The sequence below is a fragment of the Lissotriton helveticus genome, chromosome 3_1 (genome assembly GCF_964261635.1).
Source record: "Lissotriton helveticus chromosome 3_1, aLisHel1.1, whole genome shotgun sequence".
Taxonomy (NCBI): Eukaryota; Metazoa; Chordata; class Amphibia; order Caudata; family Salamandridae; genus Lissotriton; species Lissotriton helveticus.
This window is the reverse complement of record NC_136061.1, coordinates 1073412117-1073438849: the sequence shown is the minus strand read 5'-3', so window position 1 is coordinate 1073438849 and position 26733 is coordinate 1073412117.

Genomic DNA, 26733 nt, shown 5'->3' with positions numbered 1-26733 from the left:
ATATGCGTGTGTGCCAGTTGCACTAATCTCTTGATTCAGTTTTGAGCTTCAATACTAGCTATAAAATCAAATGCACGATGGTATTCTGCATACATTTAGCTCACGTGCCTATGGAACTCCGTCATTATAATGAATGTGTCTTACTCTTTAGCACGCATTGGTTCAACAGGCAAGCCGTTATAATGACTTTCCTTTGGGGACACTGGATTTTGGAATAGTTTAATTTACTATTCTAACTCCAGTCTGCTCAACAGTAGGGACGGTGTTGGACTTTAAATCAACACCATTCCACCAATTCACCCCCTAAAGCAAGTCATTGTAACGGCTAGTGAGCTGAATGAATGCGTGCAAAAGACGTGTTTGTTATATTGCCCGTGCTGTGAAGGCACAGCATGATTCCGGCTTAACGCTCAAGGGTGTTTCCCGTAATCAAGTCCATCTGAATCATTTTTCAATCAGTGTTCAGGAATTTTCCACGGGAAAAAAAAACATGTGGAGAAAAAAATTTGAAATTGCATAGTGTTCATAAACCATGGGCATGGTATCCATTTGTTACAATTAGCAGGAATGTGACTTTGGACACTAGCTATCTGCCTGGTAATCTATTATTTTTGTAGATTTTAGAGAATACTTCTTGCTTTCCAAAATCAATTCCCAAAATGTAAATCTATGCAAGTTTAAGACATATATACCTATAATTTACTCATAATGTGTGATATGGAACTCCATTTCTTATTCAACTCAAGCAAAAAAAAAGACTGAAAGTTTGCTGGAGTAAAGTGGATGGATTCGCTGATCCACAAGAACTATCATAGAACTGTTCACAGTAAAAGCACTATCCCATTTTAGAAGCACTTGTGCTGTGTCAATGATTTTTCATGATGGACTTTCTGAGAACAGAAGAAATTCTTTTCCAAGAAAATAATTTTATTTCCCACGAGAAGTCAATAACAGTGCTTGCTGACAGGTACATTTTCATTATTGTTCAACGTACTCATCATTAAAAAAAGCATGTCTAGATCACAATAAATGTGGAGTGAATTTCCATCTTTTTGAAGGAAATGCCACAGAACTGATGGTGTTAAGAATGAAATAAACTTTGCATTTCTATCACAACCCCTACCTGTCATCCTTAGGGTGATCGTACCCCAAACTATTTTGCCAGCTTACCTCATTTTTGCTGTAACTTTTTGTTGGCCTTTGGACTGCTAACCAGTGCTAAAGTGCATGTGCTTCTCCCCTAAACTTAGTGACACTGTTGTATACATGATTGGCATATTCAGATTACTTATAAGTCACTTGTAAAGTGGTATTCCACATACCTATGCCCTGTAATCTAATTGCTAATAGTGGGCCTGACGCACTGGTTGTGCCACCCGCACTAGGAGCCTTTCAAACCTGTCTCAGACCAACCATTGCAAGGCCTGTGAGTGCAGTTTACTGCCACTTCAACTATGACATTAATATGAAATCCTCTTTAATGTTAATGATGGCGTTAACATTACTTTTTTAGAAATGCTACTTTTAGAAAGTGGACATTTCACTGCTTTTAGCTTAGCTCTGTTTGCCTGCAGCCTGTCTCCAAAGCATGTCTGGGGTGGGTGACAGTTAGATTGTATGCATTCCCTCCTGAAAGCTACAATCACAGAAAGGGTGAGTGTGATAGAGAACTCATCTGCATTCAGATAGCTCTTCCTGGGCAGGAAGAGAGGGGGCAGCTGACACTTACACCTGAATAGGCAGTGTCATGTGTCCCACACAAAGGCTGGGATGAAAGGGGATCTCTGCACTTCAAGGGCCTGCTGTAAAGTCATCCCCACTTCAAAGCCACGTTTGGGTATAGATACTGAGGATCTGACCTGTGAAAAACTCTGCCATAAGTAAAGACTGCTGTGCTACAAGGATTGCCAATCTGTTTGACTGCTGCTCTGGAAAAACAGATTGTCTGCTTTGCTGTGCTGCCCTACTGCCTACTGATCTCTGCACTGAAGAGGGCAAGGACTGGACCCTACTCAGTTAAACCCAGAGGCCCTTCAAGGGCTTTCTGGCCTGCCTCCTGTTCTGAAGTCTCTGGGCCATCAAAGACTTCCTTCAACTCTGCAACAGCTCTTGGCATCTGCCATCTGTGAGTCCTGCCCTTTTCAGTGGTGCTAACCCAGTCCTGGCACCTTAAAGGATGATTTCTATTGTCTGGAACCATAAAAATTGATGCAGTGATGACTTTGCATTGATCTGAACTGATGCAGTGCACTTCGATGCTGATGCATCAAGCTAGCCTGGCTGATGAGGGGCAGTGCTCCGAAACTGGTCCCAGGATGATTGTTTTCTGTCCAGGGAGGACCTGGCTTGGCAGTTTGGGCTGGATTGTTCCCATGAGGCAGAGGGTCAAAACGTATTTGCATATGGCTGGGTCCAAACTGGGGTGGCGTGGTGAGCAAAAGAGCAATGGATTAAACCAGGATCCTTGTGACTGGGGGCAAATGTTTTCATTGTCCAGCATTCCGTCCATCATTTGTTCCTTTTGCAAAAATAGTGTGGCACAAAATTAGTAGGAATGTCATAGATATATTATATATTTTTAAATATCCTTGTATATAATAGCATTTTCTTTAATATAGTTTTATAAAATATATTTTTTTTAATTAATGTTATATATATAGTTAAAGTATTGTTATAAAGAATTTGTATTATAACAACATTTGCACTATAATTTGTAAATTTTTAATGTGAAATTTCAATTTTTTTTAATTTAATTTGAAATGTTTAATTTACCAGTTGGTTGCTGTGTTTCTAATGGATTTGGATGGGAAGTTATTTTTAAAAAAATTATTGTTTTAAATGTGTAATTATTTACCTTTCATTACTAAATGTTAATTTGTTCATCGGTTTATTTAATTATAAACATTTGTAAATTAAATTCTTATGTATTCATTGTTTTCATTGTAATTTGCAGCTTTTTCAGTAATAGTGAGGGGATTCAATTTACTGTAAATATTTTTAATGTTTTGCATTTTTAATATATCATTTGTATTTCCTTTAATTTAATATATTTTTTTATTTTAAATATGTTTTAGTATCTTTATGTTATTCTATTTAAATGTGTTTTAAAAAAAGAGTTTATGAGTTGTAATAGTATATCTAAATCCTCCAAAGTCCAACACTTTGGTTGCTGTTCCTAAAATTAGAGTGGGAATATTAATTCTAATCCCAACTAAATTCCAACACTTTCCCTGTTTTTTCTTATAATGGAGTGGAAATAGTCAAATTGACCCCTCCAAATTACAACACTTTCCCTAGTGTTGTTCAGATTGAAGAAAGAATAGTAAATCTGACCACTCCAAAGTCCAACACTTTCCCTACTATTCCTCAGAATAAATTGGAATAGTAAATCTAAACCCTCCAAACTCCAACACTTTTTTATTGATTTTGCTCACGTTGGAGTCAGAATAATGAATTTGACCCCTCCAAAGTCCAACACATTTCCTGTTGTTAGTCATATTGAAGTAGGAATGGTAAAACTAGCCCATCAAATGTCCAACTTACCCTGCCTTTGCTTAAGTTGGAATTGGATAGTAAATTTGAACCCTCCAAAGTGTAACAATTTCCCTCTTTTTTACGTTGCCGTGGAAAGAGTAAATCTGATACATTCACATTCTAAAATTCCTTAATGTTGCTTGAATCGGAGTTGGAATAGTAAATCCGACTCCTTCAAAGTCAAACAGGTTCCCTACTATTGTTTAGTCTGAATTAGTAAATAAATAATTGCTTCTTGTTGACTTTGTATTAACTTTATTATTTAATTTCATTTTATTTAATTTTTGATGATATTCTGGTACGATATTTTTTCTACATTGTTGTCATTTTCATACAAATGGCCTCATTAGGATGTTGGGCAGAAAGCCATCCAAAATCATATGTTTCCATACAACCACCGTATTATGATGCTGGCAGTTGGAGGGGAACCCGCGTGGGTATTCTGCTCCGCTTTTGACGGGCTCAGGGAGCCTGTTGAGTTGGCGGTCAGAAAGGTAATCCAAAATGGCTGCAGAGCCAGCCTCGGCTCCGCCGTCAGGATTACAATGTCACTTTCCGCCGGCCCTTTATGAAAAGGAGGGCAGAAAGTGACTTTGGGGCCTCTAGCAGGGCCCCCTTGCCCCCTAGCCCACTGCTATGGGTCCTGGGGTGCCCCCCTAAAATTCCCGACGCCATGTGGCAGGCACCGCATGGTGCCTGCCACACAGTAGATGGATGTATGAAAACATGAATTTTTCTATTGCAGCTTGTGCTGCAGTGCTTTTCTGGCCACTGCACAAGCTGCAATAGAAAAAAGGATGTTTATGACCGCCTATATGGCAGTCGCATCCTAAAACTGCAGGTGGAACCGCTGACTAACAGTTGGGCGGATTCCATCCCACTACGGTGTCACTCGTCCAACCACCATCGTAATAAGACCCAAAGAATGTAAACTAAATCGTTTTGTTTTCAATTTATTTACACAAAATTAGTGTATTGCAATTCTTTCGTCCCTGAAATTTTAAAATAAAGCCCGTGCATTTTCTTGATTAGCATGTGGGTAAGAAAAGAAAGATCATTTGGTAGAGTTCTTAGTGAAGTAGCTTCTGAGAAATAGATGATTTAATGTTTTTAAAGAGTTGACCATGAGAGAGTGAAAGGCCGTCTAGCTCTAATTTACTGTGAATTGGTCAGAAATGTAAAAAAGGAAAATCAGGGGTGAAAGATGTAAAAATAAGATGATTTGTGTATCTTGGTAGAGGCGGTAGGGGAAGCCAAATGAAAAGAAGATATTAACAAGGGGGGTAGTATAAGTTGAGAAAAGATGCTGTCCAAGGACTGACCTTTGGTTGATGCTTATGGGCAATGGATTTGGCTGTGAACATGAGGAGGCACAGGAGGCAGAGCATGAGTGGTCACAAAGATAGAATGAGAACTAGTCAAGAGCTGGTCTTGTGCTGCATAAAGCAGCAAAGGCTGTTAGCATGCAAGGAGATAATCAACCGAGTGAAAGCAGCAGAGAGGTCAAAGAGTGTAGATAAGATGTGCATGTGGATGAGGAGGACATGAAGTTATATATGTGAAGGAAGTTGGTTTCCCTAGAAAGGAACAAAGAGAAACCCATATTCAAAAGTGCTTGGAGCCTTGAACAATAGACATAGTGAGTCACTCGGCTACACACAAGGCCTTCAACAGTGTTGGGGAAAATAATTAGATCTAAGAGTGGACAGGACTGTTAAAAAGTGGGTCTCTGGTTGGCAGAGGTATGAAACCTGTGCAAGCAGGAACCACAATCCTAATTGGGGAAGTCAGATACACAACTTAAATTAATCTGCAATCACCCTCTGATAGCTTGGCACAGAAAATACATGCTTAACTTAAGGTAATGTGTTTTTGCATCACTTCAAACAGTAACACAGTGAAAACGCCACAAAAAGACTCTACACCAGTTCAGAAAAATAGATTAGAAATAAAACAAGACCAAAGTGACATGAATCCAATTAGTAGAAGCCAAGATATGAATTTTGAAAGATTAAATGTAAAAATAGAGCTTAGAGACAATAAGCGCCTATGAGGGTTATCTGGTCATGCTGGTCAAGAGTTCAGGCTGACTGCAATGGAGTGTGGGCTAGATACAGGAGCCAAACCAGGCCCACTGAACAAAATACCTTGAACCTGGTTGCAACAGCGAGATGCGGGGTGCAGCCGAGCAATGCGTCAGTGTCGATCCCTGCAGTTGAGGTGATGCGTTTAAAGGAGTTTAAAGTTTTATTGATGTTCAATTAATTAAAAACATCACATCTTGCTCAAAGCAAAGGGTAGGAAATAAAAACAATCATGCAGAGAGGGCTGATCTACAAACTAAAACTCACAGTAGTGTGGCTCTGTGCATGTAATAGTATATGACTTAGAAGTGCTTTGTGCTTTCATTGGTGAAATGGAAGTCTATGATTAATCTTTCTTTATAAAAGGTCCACATTGTGACAGTCAATCTTATATAGTGATTCTTGCTGCTTGTTATTTTTCTTCGTGCAGGCATTGTCAGCGGTATGTTCCTGGGCATCAGTGTTCATCATGTGTTCTTGACTTTCCTTTTATTGATTTTATGAATTATAAAAAAGCACATAGATAGCTGGCATGATTCTCCTTGTAGGCAAGTTAATACAGCAGCCTCACATGATCTTATGTTTAGAATTCAAAATATTGGTCATAGCAAATAGCACCTTTAGGATTTCAGGATTTCACATGTGCAAATTACATGGGTTAGTGTTTCTTCTGTTTTACTGCACAACTGCATCTAGTGTTGGCTGCCCTTCTCTTCGCCGGTACCAGTTCCCTCTTAGGGGATGTGCCTGAAATGCATTCTCATTAGAGCATACTTAGGGGCCAATTACAATACAGCCTGGAAAGGCTCTGACCAATGGTCAGAGCCTTTAGGGCTGAATCGTAATGGGGCGGTCGGTTTACTTTCCAACTGCCTAATTATGTTGGAGGTGTTCGGAAAGTAAACCTGCTGGTCATTCCAGCTCACTTCCAATGGGCTCAGACAGCCTGTGCTCAGTCGGAAGGCAGCAAATAATCTCCAGGGCATGTCTTTCCGCCCTTGAGATTATGATCACGCTTCCCGACATGGTTTCAATGCCGGTCTGTCCAACATGGAAACCATGTCAGAAAGCGTGTTTGGGGGCCTCCGGCAGGGCCCCCTTTGGTGCACAGTGCTTAGAGGCCGAGGGTGCCCCCCAGTTGATCCCTGCACCCTGTGGCAGGCACCATGAGATGCTTGCCTCGGGGTGCAGGGATGAACCACACCTCCCATTTCCCTATGGGAGCATGCATTATGGCCGGTTTACGGCCATAATGCATGCTCCCACAGTGAAATATAGGAATGCGTGTTCGGTTGCATTCTAATGTGGCAGTCGGGACTGCTGAACAGGTGTCAGTCGGTCCCATGACCGAGTCGGCGTCAGGCGGAAGGAATTCCACCTGAAATCGTTATAACCCCCTTGGTGTGATATGGGAGTGGTGAGCGTGGATAGTCAGTTAGGGTTCCAGGATGATAAAGTTTCGCAGCCCAACTGCTACGCTGTTTTGTTTTTAAATCTATAAAGTCCAGTTTCCCTGGGATTATCTTAGCTTGCTTTGATATCAATTTTGCAATTGTTCTCAGTGGTAGGCTGCTATTTAGTAGGTCTCCTGCTCTTTAGGTCTTGATTGAGGTTTCTAGGAGCCGGCACCATGTCGAGCCAAGTGAATGGAACTTCTTCCAAAGTAGATATTTCATAGAGCCCATCTGGGCCATTTGTAGTGTTCTGCATTAGTTGACAAATTGTGCCCTTAGCGATAAGTCCTGCTGTTTCATCATTTTAAATTCTAACCTTATTTGTGGCTGGCTAGTACAATCTGGGAGAGAAAAGATGTGGTGGTAGCAAATACATTGCTGTTTATCTAGCCACTCGTGGAGATTGTTTTTGAACATTATTGCGCCGTAAGTCAGGGCCGGCATTACCATGGCAGCCATCACTGTTAGGTTGGCCTCTGTATTTTGGCTTGTCACACTTCTTTTCAGCTGTCCCATCTTGCAGGTTGCATGTTTTGTGGTTGTTCTTAAGGCACCCAGCTGGGCGTTCTTGCCCCCTCTTCCATCCAATGTAACCACAAGGTGCTTGAACCTTGCTGTTAATTCCAATCTTTGGCCTTCAATTGATCCGCCGCCCATTTTTATTAGGAAAGGCAAATACCAGGCTGATGGCGATTTCATTTTCTCTGCAGTATTCTTCTAATGCATTCAATGATCTTTGAAGAACAATGTGGGTGTTTCCAAGGAATACCATTATATTTTCGCATTGCAGAATTTGTAGTTTCTGTTTTATAAGGCATGGGGGGCAAATCCTGTGGACAGTCAAGTAGTCTTCCATCTCTGCCATGTAAAGGTTGAAAAGAAGTGGTGCCAGAATGCAAACCTGTCTCAACCCTTTATTTGTGGTTATTGTTTGTGACGTCGCCCGGTTTGCTATTAATGTGGCTCTGACCCATGTTTTTCTGCATAATGATATGATCGCATTTAGTAGATTGGTGGTATCTGCCATTTCTTTATCTTTTCCCATAATCTGCCTCTGAAGATATTGTCTTAACATATGTACCTTGGGTCTCATCGCTTTCTGAATCAAGCAGGAAAGCATTCGTAGATTATCCTCTATGTGGCAGTGTTTTTGAAAGCATGTTTGGAACCATGATATCAGCTTTTTCCCATAGGCCCACCTTTCCAGTTCATGCAGTAAATTTGCAAAGCACTTCTCTTCAGCATCGAGAAGTGCTATCATTCTGTAATTTACTGGGTGAGGTTCTATCCCCTTTTTTAATATATGGGCACTAGGGTAGAACGACCCCTCCAACCATCTGGGGAAATTTCCATACTTCTGCATACTGAGAATAGCTGGGTTACATTCTGCTGCCATAAGCTCCAATTAGCTTTCAATAGTGATGCAGGTAATCTGTTCGGGCTGGGTGCCCCAGTCGATCTCATTGCCCTTAGAGCTGCTTCTACTTTTCTTAGCGGTGGCCAAGCATTAGTGACAGTCGATGTTGTGACATTAACCTTTTCCTGATACCCATTTGGCACTTCATGATGGCGAGTTGGCTGCACTTGTGTGAGCTCGGATTGGTGCCCCTTGCGGATCTCACTGGGTGTAGTAAGTAAGCTGTTGTCTTCTTTGTATGTGTAATCTGGGAGAGTCCTCTTCTAGGCCAGTTGTGGATAAGTAAAGCTTCTTTATATGGTCGGCCCGTTAGTTTGCTGTAATTTGGCAGACTTTCTGGCTTCTAGTTTTGGGGAGTTTATTCACTAGAGCCCAACATTTATTAGAGTCTTTATTCTTTAGTATGGCGTGTAGCTTGGCCCAGATTAGATTGTTACTTGATCGATTGGTCGCCCATGGCTGCCTCCTGTATGCTTGCCTTAATTTTCTTATTCTTTCTTGAGTTCCTTTTGTAGCCTGGCTTTTATATTTTAGGGCATGCAGTGCTTTATTTAACTTCTTCTTTAGTTGTTTATTTTCAGGCTGCCAGCCTGCATGTCTCTCACTTGTTCAGATCTTCATTTACAGCCTTCTGCATATTCATCTAGGAGCAATGTGATCAGGGAGGGCCATCCTGTGATTATGTCTTCTTCCCTCTTTGCCTCCTGTAGCCTTCCTTTTAACACTGCACTTTGTGTGTCAATGTGAGAAGTGGCCATTTGCCAGTTTATTCTTTTAATTGTGACAGAATTGTCTGGGCAGCCTTGAGCCTTTATTTCCTGTAGCTTTGCTACCCTCAAGTTAATGAAGGTAACCAATAATGGCGATGAACTGGTTCCAAACACGAAGCGACAAAGGGTGAGATGCATTGGTTCCAAATCCGATGCACCAGGTTTGTCCATGCAGTCGAGGGGATGCGTTGATCTTCTCATACTTCAGCGGCATCGGTGCAGCAGTTCCAATGTGTCGGTACTGAATGAGATGCGCTGGTTTCGAGTGTGATGCATAGCTTCTGTTCCTGCAACAGCAGCGATGCATCGATTCTCCTTCACACAGCAGAGGATGCGTCGATTCCACTGGAGCAAGCAACTGGAGCCACTTCCAATGGGCCAGGCACAATAGCAAGGATGAGACATTGATATCCCTGAGTATAAAAACAGGAGGCAAGTCAGCATGCCCTTGGAGGTCACTCTGTATTCAAGCAAGAGTCCAGTTCCTCCTGAGCAGGGAAAGAGAACATCAAGCTGCAGGTCAGCCGATGAGTACTTATATCTAGTTGTGCCTTTGAAGTGGAGGTGACTTCAAAGAGGGACTTTGAAGTGTACTGAGATCCTCCCTTCCTAGCCTTGGCTCCAGACTCACTACAGAGTGGTAATCAACCCTGTGTGCAGGGACAGGACACTGCCCATTCAGATGTATCAACTCCTCCATCCCATCCTGCCTAGGATGAGCCATCAGGATGCAGATGGGCACTTAGTGACACCTACCCTTCCTTTGTGTGTGGCTGTCTTGTGGGAATGCACAAAGTCCAGCTGTGTCCCATCCCAGCTGTGTATTAGAGACATGCTACAGGCACCCAGAGCTTTCAGAACAGAGAAATGCCTTATTTCAAGCAAGCCGGGCCGAAGAGGCTGAAATGCCAGAAACCGGTCCCCGGTAGCTTGTCTCCTTTCTGGTGAAGAATTGGCTTGGTAGTTTGGTCTGCCCTGTTCCCATGATGCACTGGGCCAGGGACAGACTAATTTGCATATAGCCAGGTTCTGAGCTGGGATGGTGCAGTGAGATAAATAACGGTGATGGATCAAGCCCTGATCTTTGGACTGGGTAAGAGTGGTCTGCTTAATTCAGACACTCTGTTCATCACCACCCCCTTTTCTGTATCGTTTTTGGCCACTATAGGTGTGGCAGGGTATACTCAGACATGAGTCCCTTTCTCACTGCTCCATCAGGATTCAAGCAAGCCGGGCCGAAGAGGCTGAAATGCCAGAAACCGGTCCCCGGTAGCTTGTCTCCTTTCTGGTGAAGAATTGGCTTGGTAGTTTGGTCTGCCCTGTTCCCATGATGCACTGGGCCAGGGACAGACTAATTTGCATATAGCCAGGTTCTGAGCTGGGATGGTACAGTGAGATAAATAACGGTGATGGATCAAGCCCTGATCTTTGGACTGGGTAAGAGTGGTCTGCTTAATTCAGACACTCTGTTCATCACCACCCCCTTTTCTGTATCGTTTTTGGCCACTATAGGTGTGGCAGGGTATACTCAGACATGAGTCCCTTTCTCACTGCTCCATCAGGATTCAAGCAAGCCGGGCCGAAGAGGCTGAAATGCCAGAAACCGGTCCCCGGTAGCTTGTCTCCTTTCTGGTGAAGAATTGGCTTGGTAGTTTGGTCTGCCCTGTTCCCATGATGCACTGGGCCAGGGACAGACTAATTTGCATATAGCCAGGTTCTGAGCTGGGATGGTGCAGTGAGATAAATAACGGTGATGGATCAAGCCCTGATCTTTGGACTGGGTAAGAGTGGTCTGCTTAATTCAGACACTCTGTTCATCACCACCCCCTTTTCTGTATCGTTTTTGGCCACTATAGGTGTGGCAGGGTATACTCAGACATGAGTCCCTTTCTCACTGCTCCATCAGGATTCAAGCAAGCCGGGCCGAAGAGGCTGAAATGCCAGAAACCGGTCCCCGGTAGCTTGTCTCCTTTCTGGTGAAGAATTGGCTTGGTAGTTTGGTCTGCCCTGTTCCCATGATGCACTGGGCCAGGGACAGACTAATTTGCATATAGCCAGGTTCTGAGCTGGGATGGTGCAGTGAGATAAATAACGGTGATGGATCAAGCCCTGATCTTTGGACTGGGTAAGAGTGGTCTGCTTAATTCAGACACTCTGTTCATCACCACCCCCTTTTCTGTATCGTTTTTGGCCACTATAGGGGTGGCAGGGTATACTCAGACATGAGTCCCTTTCTCACTGCTCCATCAGGATTCAAGCAAGCCGGGCCGAAGAGGCTGAAATGCCAGAAACCGGTCCCCGGTAGCTTGTCTCCTTTCTGGTGAAGAATTGGCTTGGTAGTTTGGTCTGCCCTGTTCCCATGATGCACTGGGCCAGGGACAGACTAATTTGCATATAGCCAGGTTCTGAGCTGGGATGGTGCAGTGAGATAAATAACGGTGATGGATCAAGCCCTGATCTTTGGACTGGGTAAGAGTGGTCTGCTTAATTCAGACACTCTGTTCATCACCACCCCCTTTTCTGTATCGTTTTTGGCCACTATAGGTGTGGCAGGGTATACTCAGACATGAGTCCCTTTCTCACTGCTCCATCAGGATTCAAGCAAGCCGGGCCGAAGAGGCTGAAATGCCAGAAACCGGTCCCCGGTAGCTTGTCTCCTTTCTGGTGAAGAATTGGCTTGGTAGTTTGGTCTGCCCTGTTCCCATGATGCACTGGGCCAGGGACAGACTAATTTGCATATAGCCAGGTTCTGAGCTGGGATGGTGCAGTGAGATAAATAACGGTGATGGATCAAGCCCTGATCTTTGGACTGGGTAAGAGTGGTCTGCTTAATTCAGACACTCTGTTCATCACCACCCCCTTTTCTGTATTATTTCTAAAAGGGCATGCCCAAATGCGAAAATAACAGATTCCGTCCATCATTTGTTGCTGCAGCACTTTTTGCCCTAAGTGGGATGGGTATGCCCAGACTTGGGTCCCTTGCTTACTGTTCCACTGGATTCAAGCTAGCCTGGCTGATGAGAGGTGTTACCCTGAAACCAGTCCCAGGATGTTTGTTTCTGGTCCAGTGAGAACCCAGCTTGGCAACTCGGGCAGGACGGTTCCCATGAGGAGCAGGATCAAGACTGATTTTCATATGGCTGGATCGAAACTCGGGTTGTGTAGTGAGTAAAAGAACAATGGATTAAAACCCAGATCTCTTGACTGGGTGGGGGGGGGAATGTTTGATTCATTTAGCATTCCGTCCATCATTTTAAGCTGCAGCACTTTTCCCCCTAAGTGTGATGGGTATGCCCAGACGTGGGTCTCTTGATCACTGTACCACTGGATTCAAGCTATGCTGGTTGATGAGAGGTGCTACCAATTCAGCATTCCTTGCATCATTTGTTGCTCCAGCATCTTTCTAAAAATGGTATTTCTAAAATAGTAATGTCGAATCCAACTTTGCCAACAACGAGGATTTATCATTACCATTCCAATTATATGAAAGAAGAAAGAGCTACTCCTTTTAAATCTCCTCAATCAGAAATTACAGCAAAAGTGTAATAAAGGATTCCTAACGTTAACCATTGAGAGATCTTTTTCACTACCAAGACAGGCAAAACTTAATGTACATGTCCTATCTTTTAGTCTCACAGCACCCTGCCGAATGTGCTACCTAGGGCCTAACGTAGGGGTGACGTATATGTAATAAAAGGGGAGTGTAAGGCTTGGCAAGAAGTTTTAAATTCCAAGTTGACATGGTAGTGTAACTGTACACACTGGCTCTGCAGTAACAGGCCTGAGACATGTTTAAAGGGCTCCTTGTGTAGGTAGCACAATCAGTGCTGCAGGCCCACTATTACCATTAAATTTACTGGCCCTGGGCACAGGAATTGCACTCTACTAGGGACTTAGATATATATTAAATATACCAATTGTGCATTAGTCAATGAAACCATGTTTAGGGGAGAAGCACGTGCACTTTACCACTACCTAGCAGTGGTAAAGTGCTCAGAGTCATAAGGCCAACAAAACATTACAGCAAACATTGGAGGTAAGCAGGCAAAATGTTTGGGTAAGAACACACTAAAGCTGTCAGGTCTAACAAGGAAATCTTTAAACTGATCACCAAACTGCTTAATGACCCCTCACATGTATATGTGGGTAGTTTTAAAATAGCTGTGTGGCAATGTGTATAGATACATATGGCTCATCTTATATGCAAAAAACATATCAAATTAAATTATGTATGAAGTTAAGGGCACCTACACATACGTTCTGCCAAAGGGGCGTCTATTTTATTCCAAAGAAAATGTGTTAATTTGTTATAATAGCAAATAAAGGACCAGCTGTTTTCGCAAACAATTTTGCTTCATTGTCTCCTTCTATTCAAAACGCCAGTGGAGCATGCCATATGAAAAACAGAGCAATCTAATTTTTGTAAACTGAAATTTGAAACTCAAAATTGTTTATTCATTATTTTATTATACATTGTTGCATTCTAATGTTGTGACATCTAGATATCTGCTCACTTAATAAAAAGCTGAAAATTAAACATGTTTTTGTGACAGCAAAGTAAAACAAATTTAAGCAGACAGGTAATTAGTGAATAGGTCTGTGCCATTAAGACAGGCTAAGGTACGCATAGAAAGCTATAAAACAGGTAAGTAAACATATAAATATATAAAAACGAATTTCGTTGCGTGCACTGCATCGCATTTGGTGATGCAGTGCACGCAACGAAATTCGTTTTATTTATTTATATGTTTACTTACCTGCTAAACTCCGTAATCCATACATTACACGCCCACCCTGCCCCTCTCCCTCCCCACGTCACCGCCCGGCCGGTACTCCCACTACCGGCCGCGGCTGAGTACATCAAAGAACATGCACTTGCCTCAGTTGCACACTACACAACATGTTCCACCTGCAGTCTAAAAAAATAGCTACATAGTGTCCCATCTCTAAAACTGAAACACATTGAGCAATGTAATCGTCCCCAAAATGCCACAATAGTGATGAACAACTTATCCATGGCAAGCCACCAAAAACACAAGAAAGCCAATCACTAAAAGGGGACTGACCTAAACCTCACACCCTCTATGTGTACTGCTTCTTATTGTAAATTTTTGAAGAATTGATAACATAAGGGGTCTCATTATGAGTTGCTAGATATAGTCCAACCCGTGTGTAAACCCCTGTTTACGCACATGCCAGAATTATGAGTTAACCCCTTTGCTGCTAGGCCTTTCACCCCCGTGCTAAGCCTTTTTTTGGCTATTTGGGGTAGTTTGCGCTTAGGCCCCTGTAACTTTTTGACAACATAAGGTATCCATGCCAAATTTGTGTCCTTTTTTCCAACATCATGTTACCCAGGGTCTGTCGATTCCCCTGGAGGGGACTCAGAAATTAGCTGAAAAACATCAACATTTTGTTTTTTGGGGGGAAAATGGGAAGAAAGTGCTGCAAATGAAAGTGTCTGTTTTTCCCTGTAAATAGTATCAAAAAAAGAGTTCTGGGGCTGAAATCACTATTGTCCCAGCTTTTAGGGAATGACAGACTTTTGAAAGTAAGCTAAAATATTCTACGCAGTTTTGTCATTTTTCCAGGATATAGCTTATTTTTGCTATATTTTGTGCTTTCAAACTTCTTCCAGTTAATGGTAGAAATGGGTATGAAAGCAATAATGGATGCTGGAAAGCTATATATTAGACACAATTCTGAATTCAACAAGGGGTCATTTTTGTAGATCCTTCAAAGTTTCTTTATAGAAACTAACAGTTAAATATAGAAAAAAGTGAAAATTAGTTGAAAAAAACAGCCATTTGTGTCAACGTTTTCACCTGTAACTTCTTTTAATTATGACAGCTGTTTGAAAGCAATATACTGTTACATCCACTGGACCTTTCTGGGTGTGGGGAAATATAGGACTTGTAGGTTCACCAAGAACCTAACAAACTCAGAGCCAATAACTGAGCAGCGTCTTGCAATGGTTTTTTATTATGTACCGGGTATATGGCAATTATTCGGGGAAAATGTTTACATGGAAAAATGGGTACGAAAGACGTCTATGTATTTTTGAAATGGGAACAAAATATAGAGTTTAGAAACAGTAGATATTTGCACATTTACAAAATTGGGAGTAGCCTTACTAGCATGACTTCTTTTTTACTCATTGTATTTCATTTCGAAGGCAGAAATGCATCAAAAGTCAATAGATAATACCAGTTGCTCTACAATTCTGTGTTACCCTAAGTCTCCTGATAAAAATGGTACCTCACTTGTATGGCTAGGCCACACCACATTTTCACAGTGAAAAACAACCCTTTTTTTGCAAAGTACCTAGCTGTAGTTTTTTAACCCTAGCTCTGTCAGCATCTAGAGAAACCCAGCAGACCTAAATTTGAGAAAACTAGACACCCAGGGGAATCCAGAATGTGGTGACTTGACTGGCTTTCACCAGGTTCTGTTCCCCAGAATCCCTTTCAAACCTAAAAAATTGTCTAAAAGAAACACATTTTCCACACATTTCTGTGGTGGAAAGTTCTGATTCCTACCACCCAGCGTTTCCCCAGATCTCCCGATAAAAATGGTGTGGGTTTGGTAGGTTTCCCTAGATGGCCGCCGAGCCTCGGGCCAAAATCTCATGGGACCCCCAATGCAAAACCAGGTTGGTTTGTGATAGCTAATTTTGATGTCGCCTCAATAGGTTTTGGGGCTTGCCTGTTGCAGGTCCTTGACCCACCCACACGAGTGAGGTACCGTTTCTATTGGGAATCTTGGAGAAATGCTGGGGGGTTGGAAATTTGTTGTTACTTTCTGCAGCATGAAAATTTGGGCACGATAATGCAAGAATATTTGACAGTCACATTTTGACGTTTGCAGGACATTGTGGCTAAGATAACTTGTTGGGATCCACAAGAGAGACATCACCATGGGGAAACATCCGTTACTACGCGGACATTTCTTTGCTTACCGTTACTACGCAAGCGTTAGTACGCATGCGATGTAACAACGCGTCACCTTTAGTACGCGTGCTGTTACTTCGCATGCGTACTTACAACGCATGCGTAGTGGCCGGATGCCATTTTTGGAGGTCGTTGCGGCGGCCATTTGCTCCCTGGGTCTGCTGCTGCTGCGGAGGACGTAGGAAGCCGGAGGAAGCAGGAAGGGGGAGAAGATTGGAACCACACGTTGAAAGAGGTAAGTGGGGCTTTGTAGGGTCATGTAGGGGCTGTGTAGGGGTAGTGTATTTGTGTAGAGGGGCTGTGTAGAGGGTAGTGTTTAGGTAGTGTAAGGTTAGGCTTTAGGGTAGTGTTGTAGGGTTAGTGTAGGGTAGTGAATTTGGGTGTAGGGTAGTGTAGAGGGTAGTGTTTACGTAGTGTAAGGTTAGTGTTTAGAGTAGTGTTTTAGGGTTTAGGGTAGTGTTGTAGGGTTAGTGTAGTGTAGGGTAGTGTATTTGGGTGTAGGGTAGTGTAGAGGGTAGTGTTTCGGTAGTGTAAGGTTAGGGTTTAGGGTAGTGTTTTAGGGTTCGTATAGTGTAGGGTAGTGTATTTGGGTGTAGGGTAGTGTAGAGGGTAGTATTTAGGTAGTCTAAGATTAGGGTTTAGGGTAGTGTTGTGGGATTAGTGTAGTGTAGGGTAGTGTATTTGGGTGTAAGGAAGTGTAGAGGGTAGTGTTTAGGTAGTTTAAGGTTAGGGTTTAGGGTAGTGTTGTGGGGTTAGTGTAGTGTAGGGTAGTGTATTTGGGTGTAGGGTAATGTAGAGGGTAGTGTTTAGGTAGTGTAAGGTTAGGGTTTAGGGTAGTTTTGTGGGGTTAGGGTAGTGTATTTGGGTGTAGGGTAGTGTAAGGTTAGGGTTTAGGGTAATGTTTTAGGGTTTAGGGTAGTGTTGTAGGGTTAGTGTAGTGTAGGGTAGTGTTTTAGGGTTAAGTGTAGTATCAGGGGGCCGTGTAGGGTAGTGTTACAGTTTTGGGTGAAGGACTTGGGGTAGGGGTAGGGTTGTGCTGGGGGTAGAGTTTTAGGGTTTAGGGTAGTGATGTAGTGTAGTGTATTAGGGTTCAGGGTAGTGTCGGGGGTTGTGCAGGGTAGTGGTTAAGTGTAGGGGACGGACAGGGGGTAGGTGTATGATCACAAAGTAGTGGTATGCGTAGAAAGGGTTGGCGAAGTAAAAGCAAATTCATATTTTATTAATGCATTTGCGTAGTAATTGAATGCGAACTAAAATTATGCGAAGTAAAGGCATTTGCTATGTAAAAACATTGCACTAAAAGCATGCGAAGTATTGGCATGATAAGTAACGTCATACATTCATCACCATGTACTCCCATGGGTGTTTAATTTACAGCAATATCTACAGTTGGTAGGTTTGCTTAGATGAAATGTACACCTTGGCAGAGAGACAAAAAAGACAAAGATTACTGACCAGCTATCTATTCCTCAAGCACACACACATACTGGTTGGATTTGGCACAAGGGTGAGTGATGGTTCAGTATATTAAATTTTATTAACAAGAGATTTCCCAAAAATGAAATGCACTGTCAATAATTGAAAGGACAAAAACCTGAACCATTGACTCGTAGCTCGTGAGCTGTAAAGCCACGACAAGGCATCAACCGCTTTACAGGCCATTCACACACCTTTCATAAGTGATACACATAAGACCAATCACACCTCCAGGCACAAAACCAACACATCACAACATTCATAAAAAACGGACAAGGTACACCCTGCTTGAGAAAGACAGAAGAGACAAATATTTCTGCACAACCACCTATTCCTCAAGCACACAGACATACTGGTTGGATTTGGAACGAGGGTGAGTGATGGTTCTGTATATACGGTTGTATTAACCAGAGATTTCACAAAAATGAAATGCACTGTTAATAATTGAAAGGACTCACCTGACGTAGTGCCTCATTTCCAGGAAGGTACAGAATTTGCAACTCCTTGATATATGTGACTGAAATCATCTGGTGAGACTCAGATCAGTGTGCACCAAACGTACCTCTTCTCCAGGGAGGTATGGAATTTGCAGCTCCTCATTGAGTGTGACGAAAACTGTATGGTGTGACTCCGATCAACGTGCTGCAGATGTTCTGCCTCATTTCCAGGGAGTTGCAGAGGAGCGGATTCGTGTTCTGTGGTGCCCGAATTGCCTGGGTGCTTCTTGGATCGATGTGTGTCTAACTGGGTGCCTCCTTCTTCCGAGAAGCTTCCCTGCTTCATCTCCCATTCATCAATTGTTCCTTTTGTGCCTGGACCAACTGCCCTCTCCTCTCCCAGACCTAACAACTTTGTGTTGCCAGGTCGTATTGCTCGGATTTGGCCTGGGTGGTCAGAGTAATCGACTGGGCCAAGAAGCGCTTCCAAGAGTGATCAGAAGTGGGTCAAGAGACTGCATGACCCCCATGTCCAATGGCACGCAGAGCTGGCTCGTGCCGGAAGGCACAGTGTGGAATCCTATGATTGAACGACTATCACCTTCAGCCCGCTTCTGCTGCACATACTGTGGGTGAACTTACTAAGTCTTGGCCAAACCTCACTTTGTCGACTGCTACCTAATTAGCCATTCTGTTTGCCCCACCATCTTTGTCTGCAGCTCGTGGGTGTAGGGTAGACAGGATTAGCTGAATGTTGGAGGAGGGCTTGGGCCACGGGGTCTGCGCATGCATTATCAACTGACCTGCCGGATATCAGTAGCACCGCATTGTAGTGCTGTGTGCCTGTGTGTTTGGGTGCACTTCATATGGACCTGCCTGATATCCATGGCACAGTGTATCAGTGCTGAGTGAGTGCATGGAAGTGACTGGCTATTATTAATTGCACCACACGGTGGTGTTGCTTTACACGTTGATTCCTTACCGAAAGAATACTACGTTTGACATTGGTTTTATCCGTGCTACTTCAGCCCATGGTTCTGTTTATTAGTGTTGTAATTATCTGTGTGTACACATTTTTGATATCGTTGTGATCTGGAGTACACCCTATAACTGTATGGTATTGAATTATAATAATTGCCAGGGTGGGCCTAGTTCTAACAACGTTTTGCAAAGCATAAGGGTGCTGGGAGGTAAAGTAGGATCTTTCCCAAGTGTGCATATTACTGATGTCATTTTAACATGGTTGGGCCTAGTACTGCCAGTGATCTTTTCGAATGTGATTTATGCCCAGAAATACATAATGTTCATTGTGTGTTAGTTAATGTGTATTCGGAATACAAATTGTATTTACAAACACCTCATGTGAAGTCTCTTTTGTGACGCTCAGTGTATTTATTATGTGAGAGTGCTGTGCCAATGCTTTACAAAATGCCTCTGTGATAAGCCTGACTGCTCAGTGGCAAGCTACCAATGGGTGAGTGCAGGTGATACAGTGAGTATAATCACCCACTCCTGATGGCAGTGGTAGTTTTTGCCTGCTAGGGCCTCACCACAGCCAAGCAAAACGCTACAGTTTCAATACAGGATGATGACATCAGCTAGTTGGACTAGAATCAGGAGGACCAAGACAACCCAATAAAAGAAGACTTGTAACAAGGTCAGAAGGAGGACCAACACCAGAAGTTGTTGAAGGACCTGGAGTAAGACGGCTGGGAGCAGGACACCTATGTGATTCTATGCCACATATATTAGGATATTGTGGTATATTCATGTCTATGCCATGCATTCTCTCCTTAGTTATATATCCACTGCTGCTCAGCCAGTCTGAGTGTGAGGTAACAAAACGCTGATGTGTTCATGGTTTTAGTGAGTGCCAGGTTAAGTTAAAGAGGGTTGAAAGGAAGCCCCACCAGAAGCAGCATCTTTGCTACTTACCCCATGGACTTCAACCATGGAGGTAACACCATGTCTCTGTTTTTTCAGCGTCTCATTTCTTGCTATATTTGTAATAATGTCAAAAATTTGAATATCTCTCTGAGTTTCTTTTCTTCTGCGTCACTGATGCATTTTTGTCTTTCTCTGATCTACAGTGAATAGTCATTCATATTCCACGGATACTCAGTTCATTTGATTATAATCCCATGTCATTGCTGGTAGCTCCTCGACAGAAAAAATCCTCTGGTGGCTTGAGAGAGTAGGGGTCGTTGGAGGATGGTCTTTACATGGTCCACTATATTTTGAGTAAAATCTAGCTGCCCGGGACAAGAAAAAAAATAACAACACCAACACCCTGCGAGTAAATGCCCAAATTAGTTTTTTCATAAACAAACTCCCACTTTGGAAGCTTTTTAATTAGAGAAACTTTTGATATTTTGAGAAGTTTGCTGGAAGACCTTTGTGTCTAATAGTATTGTCCATCAAACCTTTCCTGCATAGACAGGTACAGCCATGACAGCAGAACCTGTCAATGTAGAGAGTTGTTCACAGGACTGGCAGGCAACTCTAAATTTGACAGGCGTAGGATACTCAGGATGGCAGAGGGATTGTCCTACTCTATCCTGTTGGAGTAAGCACAGTCCCCAACACTCTAAATCAAGCCCATTGTTTTTCTTCATTTTCATCATACGAATGGAATAACATCTCTCAATTATAATGTGTTGGTGAATTCATAAATGGGCGTTATGCAACTGTTTCTATTTTAATAAGAGCACCCTATACATTAGACAGAATTATACCACCAAATACATTTCCAGTTCTGACATTTGCTTTTACAAATCATTGTTTTCAGGTGTTTTAGCCTGATTTGTTTAATTGAACTGAACCAGAATTAATAATTTCAGAATGTATGTATTTCCTGAAGACAAACAGATGTCTTGATAGCATGGAGCCATTTGGCCCTGGAACATTCCTGTGGCTTTGTGAGCAAAAGTGGGTAGTAGCTGTAGAAGAGTAAGCAGATTCAACTTGTCTTGCAGAGGTTCTAATCATCTTTAGCAGTAGCCACCTCTGTGGGTAAACTTAAAGGAATAAGAGCATGTGTGGAGCGCACAGCAGCTTTATAAAGGGCCTCTCAAGTCGCTGTGCCTTTGCCCATGTTGTAATGGAGTGATATTCTGTGCCATGTCTGTCAAAATAACTAGGAAATACAAATATTTAGGAACTTTAGACCTATACGCAGGTATGGGGTAACTTGCTTAATTTACTGTACTGTATTTATACAGAATTACTGTCAAATTATACAGAATTACGCAAGGGTCATAACCCAGCATTTATCACTATTTTCTAAGGGCAAAATAGTGCTAGATGCATCGGACAGGACCAGTAGCAGCTAGCGCTAAGTTTGTAGTTCCTGTTGTAGGATTGTTGCCCAGATTACTCATAATTGCACAAGAGGGTGTAATTGTGTAAGTTCCAGAAATGTCAAATCACAAGAGTAATGGGAAATTACCGAAAGTACTCCGATTCCTCCAGTATAATTAAAACTTCACCAGACCTTCCTATAAGTTGGTGCTTACATCATAAGACTGCTTTGGCACTAAGGGCCTGGAAAATAATTTCAACTCGTAAAATTAATTTTGCAATTGTTTCTGAATTGCAAATAGGCAGAGTTATAAAAGGGGTTTTCACCCTCCACTTTCCAATTCAGAAAGGAAGTTATTGATAGTTTACGACTGCAATTGATGTCACAAATCATTGATGATCTAAGGACCTCGAGTTGGTTTAGTAACGAATTTGCAAAGGGGAAGGGATACCGTTAGGAGCCCCTTTCCCTTTGGTAATCGTGCAGCCAGCCTTAGGGACGAGTTTTCCAGACGTTTTTTAAACAGCATTGGTTCCTTTAAAAAAAAAAAAAAAAATTGGGAATGGAGTCTTATGGATGGGGGTGTACTGTCACTTGCAGACCATCATCCCTGTGATTATAGCCAATTACTGAGTGTCCCAATTTGGCAACTGTGCAATGAACATTAATTAGGTAGGTTTGTAGGCAACTCTCTGTGATTTAGTATTTTGTGAACCAACCTAATAGTACATAGTTTGGTTTGTAAAATACCATTCCATTCACAAAAAGCATATGTGCAATTTGCAATCACATTTTGTTAATGCAATAATAATACAACAGGACTCAACTTTGATAAGGATATGTATGCCAATTATATTCACTCCTTGTTTGCAGTTCTATCTGGTGGTAAGTACCTCTTTAAATCTGCATAAGGCATAATAACAGAATGTAGGTGTTTAGACAGCGGGTTGGTAAATATTTAAGTTCCTCTGCTACTTGCATGACACCTTGACAAGTTGTGCATATTGTCTGCTTTTTAGTAAGCCATTAGGTGAATGATGAAGCTTTTCTATTTGCAAGGCCACCGGCCAAATGTTACATCATTTCTGCTATTTAGCCAGCAGCTGGGCAAAGATTGGATTTGTTTTGCTATTTACCAGGCTACCAGTAAAATAGTATATAATATCTGCTATTTAACCAGCGGCCAGGAAAATAATAATGTTTATTTGCTATTTGAATGGCTGTTGGCAAATTGTAAATGTCTGCTGTTATCCAGCAGCCGTGTAATCCGTGAAGGTCATTTGCTGTTTACTTGACTACTGGCCAAATAGTTCATTAAACCAGTGGCCAGGTAAATAGTGACATTTCCTTGTTATTTCCACACCGGCCACAAACCAGTCCATATTCTCTACTATAAAGTCAGCTGCTGGGTAAATTGTGAAGTTTTTCTGTTATTTGCATGGCAACCGGCCAAACAGTGTAGAATCTCTATTATTTAGGCAGCGGCAAGCTAAGTAACAAAGTTTCTCCGCTGTTGTTAAGACATTAGCCAAATAGTGAATCATTTCTACTATTTAACCAGCATTTAAATAGCTGAGGAAAATCACTTTTTACCCGGCGGCTGGCTAATTAGCAGCTGCCTTCTTTTACAAAGTTGCTGCTCTTCTGTGCTGTTTCGCTAGAGCACCATCCATTTTACTTTGGGGGGGGGGGGGGGGGGGGGCGCGACCCAGACATAAATCTATGCTTCTGCAGTCTGCCTCTGTAGTGTAGTTCCTATATCCCCAATAGGCTCTGCACATTGGAATAATGCAGACAGTAGGGTAGACGTAGGACTAAGGTCATCTAGGTCTCTACTGACTATATTAGACTTAATTAGTTTTGCCAGCTATCTCAGAGGTCACTAGAAACTTTCTCGAATGTTCAGGAAAGAGTCAACTCTCCTGATTTAGACAAGAAGGGATTAGCTTCTGACAACCGCATAAACATGACAACTTTGCTCCCTCAGAATAAAGAGTGTATCTCTAGAGTCGTGTGAAAACAATAGACAGTTATTTCACTCAGTCAATCGTGCATACTTAGTTTCACCAGAGTGCAGAGAAATAGAGAGACGGGCGTTTTCAATAAAAGGTGTTATTTATTGAGCAGTCTTCTTTCTCATGCAAGAGAAATGAGTTGCCATAATTGCAATACTTATCATGAAGTAAAGTGCGTACAGTAAAAGGAGTATTATGAAATAATACTGTAAAAGCATTGATATGGTTTCTTAGCCATGTGATACTTTAAAACGGATAAAATATATACATACATAAAAACATTGACTAACGTACTCAACTGGTGCTTCTAAGATACGCCTACCCTGGTGTACCTGACCTAATCCTAATACGTGGGAAGGAGTAAGTAAGTTGCAGTTTAAGTTAAGTTGTTTTTTTGCCAAGAATCTGAATCAAGAAATCTTTTAAGGGTTTAGTCAGCTCCGTACCTTGGTTCTAGAATGTAGGAGGTCTTGTATCTCTCTCTCAGGACTCGATCTCCCAGCAATCCGCAAGGGTGACTGGAAACACCGGAGCTGGATTTTCTCGGCTGGAGAAAAAGACAGCGTCTTTCTCAGTGCGTCAAAAAGTAGGGGCGGCTTCCTTCGGCTCTCGCATCAGCTGGGCTTCCGGGCAGGTAGATAGCCGCTCTGCTCCAAACCACCGTGTGTTTGCTTAAGGCAACGTTGGTATATTTATACCTGAAAGGTGCCGGGTTTGACGTAAGGTTGGACATAAGACGTCACTAAGAACTAACAGTTCTTTCTGGACTCCAGGAGTTCTAGTGCAAATCAAAACAAAAACAGGGGGAATTCCCGGGCTGCTGGAGGCTTGGTTTGTTTAAAGAACGCGTTGTACTTTCTAGGAGTATAGGGGAGTAGCCTTGCGGTATTTGGACTGCATGGGTTATTACTAAATATGGATATGATTCTTATGCCTTTATAAGGATATTATTTATTATAACCACATAAGGGCATAAATCGGGAATATCGAATTAGGGTCCTAGATAGAAACACAACACCTCCCTTTTCTTTTTAAGGCGTGCCCCTTCTTTTTGTTTCTTTACTGAGGTGCCAGAACAACCCAGTTGCCTCCACATGCAAGTTTTCATTGGTCTGCATATGTTGTGCAATAAAGGCGGTTAAATGTCCGGCACAACGGAATACGCAGCAGGATGGTAGCTTTCAACATGTCAGTTAGCTCATCTGACCTTTGAATGATGATCCCTCTGGAACTTTCATTCGAAGTTTGCTTCTCTAAATGAGTATTTTGAAACTCTGTCCCATGAATGTCTTTGTATTTTCAAGGACACAATCAGTAGTACAGATACTTTAGTCAGTCAAAGCAATAGCTGAATAGGCCTTTGTATAATTTACAGATTTCAAGAGTATATTCCAGTGAGGTTGTCCAGTGGCCTAAGAGAGAGAGAAAGAGAGACAGAGCAGAATGCACGCCTACCACCAACAGAAAAATGACATGCAATTTTTGACCTAGAAAATGATAGTTGAACTCTGCTATTCGGGATCACTTGACTTGTGCAATGCCAAAGTCAGATTGTCTGTGCGGATGCCTTAACACTGACGGGAAAAACTGTCCAATCGTCTTCAATAATTCAGCGTAGCACTCAGCACACTCTACTAAATTGTGCGTTCCCATGAGCCAAGCTTCAATTTTAAGTGAGACACTGCTAGGCATGTCCTGGTATTAAGCACACAAGAAAAGCACAAATATGGCTGGTTATTAATTTCTGTAAGAATGAAGTAAAGGTTATTCACTCTTCTCTTAGCCTCTAACTGCCTCAAGAATGTCTAATAGCATTCTAATCTTTATGTTCTACAAAGCAAAAACTGTTTTGGAATTGCAAAACCCATGCACAATTTCCGACTGATTTAAAAGGGTGCATCAGTGAATTATACCTAGTATGGATGTCAATTCACCAAAATACCAGGGATAGCAGAAATGGCATTTCTTGCCTTTGACCTTAATGACATTGCAGGAAGTGACATCAGATGGCCTTTGACCCTGAATCTTCGAAGGAAATGTGGTGACTTGACCTTAATCCTAATGACATGACAGTAATTGACTTCTTTGAAGTTTGTAATAACGGTAGGAATAATCTAACAACACAAATGTCTCTTGTAGACACTATCACTATCTCCTGCAGAGAAAATGTTGACAAAATGTAGGTCAAATAATACATTTTAAAACATAATTTTCATATACATTTTGTAAGAAATTTGGTTGTGGATTGACGGGTGTGAGCCCTGGCCAAGCAGCAACCACAATCCTTGTCAGGGTAAGGCACACGCAAACCCCAAATTAACTTGTGCTCAACCCTCTGGTAGCTTGGCACGGAGCAATCAGGCTTAACTTAAAGGCAATGTGTAAAGTATTTGTGCAACACTTCAAACAGTAACACAGTAAAAACACACCACAGAATGACTCCACAATAGCATTAGAAAAATAGAATGATTTTTAATAAATAAAATAAGACCTAAATAACAAAAATCAATTAGTAGTGGAACCAGAGATATTACAATTTTAAGGTTTCAGTGAAAATAGCGCCAAAAAGCACAAATCTCCAACTGTGGGTATCTGGTCCTGCCGGACAAGGACAAAGTCAAAACTTTAGGCCGACCATGATGGAATGTGAGCCAGCTACAGGGGCCCAGTTAGGCCTGCTGAACAAACCCCCAGATTCATGAAACCCATTTTCTGCGAATTCTAAAGTGCGAGAAATACCGAATCGCAATTTAGAATTCGCATAATGGGATTCATGAAATTCTCGAAAAAAAATAGCGATTCGCATTCGGCCGCAAAAGCCGATTGCGATTTTCCCTAGATCGCAGAATAATCGCTAAATCGGACAATTTCTGTGTTGAAATTCCGATCTCGCTATTAGCGAAATCGCAAAAACGGGAAGTCGCATTTCGAGCACAGTGATGACATCACAACCAGGAAACAGGCAGTTCCCTCCCTCATTCTGAATACTGAGGCTGATTTGGAAGCAGCACTGCCCAGAGCTCCACTCTAAACCACCTCCAGCTTTGAATCAGGATACACCCCACTGCAGCAATGTCACAGGAAGCAGCAGGGACCAGTTCCACAGGGAGAAAGAGAAAAATGTAATTCTCCGAATAGGAGCTTAAACATCTGATTGAGGGAGTCAGTAGAGATCATGACAGACTGTTCGGGAAGGACTCCAGGAGGGTGCCAGAGGCCGACAAACTAATTTACAACAAGGGGTGGTGATGGACAGAGTCTCTGAATTAAGCAGAAAACTCTCACCCAGTCAAGA